We start from the raw sequence: 4,692 nt of genomic DNA on the forward strand, positions 1-4,692 counted from the left end.
TGATATCTTCCCGTGAGTCCCTGATCTTGATCGTACACATTTGCGTGCATGATTAGTGTACGATTGAATCGGGGGCGTCACAAGTTGGTATCAGAGCCGACTGCCTGTAGGAATCCCCTTCCACACTCCTTGGCCGAAGTCGAGTCTAGACTTTACAAAACTTTTACTAACTTGGCTGTGTGGCCCATGGGCCCACGTCGCCATTGGGTGGTATTAGGATCTTTTACTCCTCGATCTTTACTCTGGGACTCTGAGCTCTCTTCTATTCGGGTTAAATGATTTTGCTAAAAACAAAACTAACTATAGGTTCTCGCAAGTACTTTCTCCTGGAGAGCCATTTGTTACCGATGACCGCCTGCTGCACCAGAAGATTTCGAAGATACTCTCCGATTTTCTCTCGAGACCTTGTGCCCGTTGCTTTTGAAATTCTCGACCACCGATAAACCCTTATGGATAACTACTTACACTTGCCATTCATACGATCCTCCCCCATTGATCTTGTTATTACAAGATACCCCGAAGTTTTCTCTATTGTTCCGAGAATATGTTGTGCCTACTGCCTAGCAGTTCTTTGCCACACGAATACCCCTTCAAATAAATCCTCGCACTTGTAGAGTATCCGCTCACCCCCAGTTGTTCATGTGTTTCACAAAAGTCTTCAAAATACTATTCGATCTTCCGAAAATCCTCTGGAGCCTTTGGCTCTTGAAATTCTTGCTTGCTTGCTTTATGGTTAATCCCATAAGTCTCGTAGTCTTCTTGACATTCCTTGTCATTATCATTTTCAGTCTGTTGACTCAATATGATTGCGAATACACGCAATCATCATTGATCCTTATAAATTACCTTTCCGGCTGAGCTGCAATTCTTTTAACTGGAATTGGTTCTCGACCAATCCAATTGTCGTTGATTGTACCCTAAGGCTATTCAACTTATCCATTCCTAATCAGAGCATTGCTTCTGATCCCTTGACATGGAATTCATAATTCCTTTGCAATTAAGCTTTGAATTAGTCAGTTGTTTCTATCTTCTGATCTCCTTGCATTCTTCTTCTTCTGGTTGAGTACCGATACTCACATCAGCCCCGTTGTGGATCGCCATATCCACTGTTGGATTATTATTCGATAGTGTCCTTCATAATTAATCACCTTGTGAGTTCTTTCTCTGATACATAATGCCTTTGGTAAATTGTATAATCTCCTTTTTTTTAACCTTGCTCTGCTTTCGAGCTTGTGTTATTTACCTTGGAAGTTTGTAGCATATGTTCCTTAAATGCCCCAATGGGTTGAACCGATGCCTTCCTTAATCAGTGTGAACTCGAAAGTTTTCACGGGTCATACCGCTCTGGTAATTCACCAGGTAGGTTTTGACACTGGAATCATTTTATCTAGAGCAAGAATGAAAGGTTATACATTGAAGAAGTGGGAGTCGACCTTGAACTCTGTGTTCATGCCCATGGACACGATGTAGATCTTATCATTAAAGCTTCTCTTAAATTAATTATTCCCTTGGTATAAGTTCTTATATCTGGGATCCGGCCTTTTGCAATCGTGGATCTGACCATGTTCTCCTGTAAATACCTTTTCTCGGACAAGTTTAAGCACTTGTCTTCTACAAAGCAATACCCTATTCCAACCTCTACTTTGATCTGTCGTCGAGTATTACCCCCCTGGAATCTCGAGATTATCATGGAACTGCATAACTTCTTATGAGTTCTTCATCAAGTGCTACCTTCCCGCTGATTCCAATTTTTCCACGGGCTCTGAGTTATTAGACACTCAAAGACACCGATAACTGAACCGAGTCCGCACTACGGTTCAACAACTCTCCAGTAAGCTTCTATAAGTACGAGTTTGTACCCGATCACGCCATTCCTAGCCTGTTTGGCTATATCATTATCTTGATGATTTCAAACTGTGCTACCTGGTCCTTATTCTCGGAGCACCAATTTGCGACGATAGCTAAGCTTACGTCGATTTTCCTCGTCATACCCTTTCACCTTAAACAACAAGCTTGAGTTCGAGTTTGTGTCGTAACTGTGGTTCCAATAACCTCTTGCTTCATCATTCCTTCGGCTTGATGTCATCGCTGATTGATTACATCTGCATGAAATCTCTCGACAATTGTGTCGTGATCATCATCAACCTTATGAGCTCTTCCAGGAATTCAATTGAATTCATGATGGGTAATACCATCCTTGCCCCTCGATGATTCCTGTTCTCATCGACCACTTTATTGCCTTCCGTTCAACACAACTTGTTCGTGTTTTGTGTAAACCTTGAGATCCCCGCTACCCAGCAGTTGATCTTCCTTACCTCGGAAGTATTACCATCTCTTTTTGTCAAGAATGTGGTGAGAATTTCACCACCTCTTAAGAATTCTTGATATCATAATACTTCTTGCCATCTTTGTTCATTCCTTGGCCCTCGTATTGTTTTCAACCGGAATACCGACAATTGAGCTATGACGTGTGAATTCAAAACTTCTAGCAAGCCTCTTGCTTTGAAGTGAAATTCTTAGACTATTGATTATTGAATCACCATTCCGACGTTGGTCGTGCAACCCAGCCCATATTTTGGGTGCACCTTTCAACCAATGTTTAATTGTGTATGTTTTCCTCGAGCATACATCATTATACCATTTGAGCTGACAAATGTCATCTTCTTGTTCACATTATCGTGGAAATCCATCCGTTTGGAATTCTCGATGAATTGTCGCTGAGCCCATCAGCCACCTTCTCATCCCCTCCTTGGTTTAATGATGAACTATTGCTTCAGAAACCCGCTCCCATAGTTCATTTCTCGAGAATCTTGCAATGTCATTTCGTCGATTTGTGTTGCACCTTTTCCTCTCGGACCCCCTGAGTCTGAGGTATCATGACACCAATTGGATATGAATCTCGGTCAGATATGATGGTTGGGACAACTTTCCGAGAGTTATGATGTTGATCCTTTGGTGACCCGGTAACCTGATGTCATGCCTAGCACCCCCCCCCCCCGGCTGGAGGACCTATCCTTATAGATTCCTTTTCAGCAAGGTTATCCGTTCATCCATGAGGAAATTGTAAGACTTATTCTACAAGTTATTCCTGATGGATCCTTCGTGTTTCCAAAATCTGATCTTCACATGAAGACCATGTCAATGCTATCTCGAAGCATGTCTGCGATACTCTGATTTTCGACAAGAACATCCGAAGCCCAATGCTAAATGTTTCTTGCTCAATTATCCGAACACCATTGTATGGGTAATGTCATGAAATTTCTCTCCCCTTACCTAAAGGGTTTTCTACATTATATCCTGTCATGGATATCATGCTCTGCTTATCCTTGGGAAGGATATACCCCCGAAATATGTGTTTAAACACATTTTTCCTTTCCATTGTTCTGTTTAACCTAATGATCACATTTTCCTTTCCATGGGTCTGTTTGACCCTTCTTGTGACCTATATAATCTAAGCAGTGATAATCCCCTGCTTAGGTAAGCACCTCGTTGTACCACTCTGTAAGTAAGACCCTATTACTATTGTTGATGACATTCCGGTAACCACCGATGGACGAGAACCTTGCCTATTGGTCCGCCTCGTTCAACGAGCAGGAAAATGGTTCTCTTCGACCCTCGCCCTTGGTACCTATGTTGTTGCCGACATGACCCTCAGACTCTCCTCTGACATGCCCAGCTTACATGATCGTGCAAGATGTCACCAACCTTTCTACTTTTAACCACATGGTGGGCCCATAACCCACAGTTCCACAGGATCGGAACCAGACTCTCCTGTACACCCCCTGTTCCCAAAGTTATTCCTCCCGCGTGGACTCGTATGTAATTCACGGGCCACCGTCATAGTGATCTATTCTGGTATCAGACGCGATACTTACTCTCGCTACTCTGAACCCCTTTCTCACCCGCTTGGAGCCTATTATGGTACCTTCGTACCTTACTCTCGAGGTATTTCATATGTTCAACTCGAGAGATAATCTTATACTAATTCATGGGTTAGCCCCAGATTGTTTCCCTTAAAAGCTTTATGTCGTAGTGAGCTGGCCCTTATCTTTCGTAAGTACGATGGAGTTCCCGAAGAAATGATGACCAGTTTATCATGATGCATTGGAATAAAGGATTGAAGACATCAACGAAAGGGATTGACTTCTTCGAGAAGATCCGTTAGATTATCGTAACCAGACCTTTCCCCCTTGCTCCCCTCTTAAATCTCGGGACGAGATTTCTTTTAGTGGAGGAGAATTGTGACGCCCGGGTAATTAAGCTACAGTAATCCCCACTAATGATGCCACGTCACCTTTGTCACTGTAGTTAATCTCGGGTTAGTTCAAAAACCGGTTCGAATTTCAAATACAAAATCGAGCAAACAATAAAAGTTTTCAAATATTAAAATTTAAATGTTCGGAGTGAACCAAATAATACATAGGTAATTATGGAGGTGAAACCACATTTTTATAAAATGTTTAAATGCTCAAAGGAAAATAAAACAGCAGCAAAAGAAATTAATTAAATGCCTTTTGTGTTTTGTAAAATATTAAACTATATTATTTAGGGATGAAGCATTTTGTGGTTGTGGCTTAATTTGTAAGAACAATTTAGGTGCCACTTTGGTATTTACTAAAACAAAAAAATAAACTGCAACTAAAATAAAACAGAAAAGGTAAAGTAAATAAAAAGTAAAAATAAAACAAAAGA

The sequence above is a fragment of the Triticum dicoccoides genome, chromosome 1B, assembly GCF_002162155.2.
Source record: "Triticum dicoccoides isolate Atlit2015 ecotype Zavitan chromosome 1B, WEW_v2.0, whole genome shotgun sequence".
NCBI classification, from domain to species: domain Eukaryota; kingdom Viridiplantae; phylum Streptophyta; class Magnoliopsida; order Poales; family Poaceae; genus Triticum; species Triticum dicoccoides.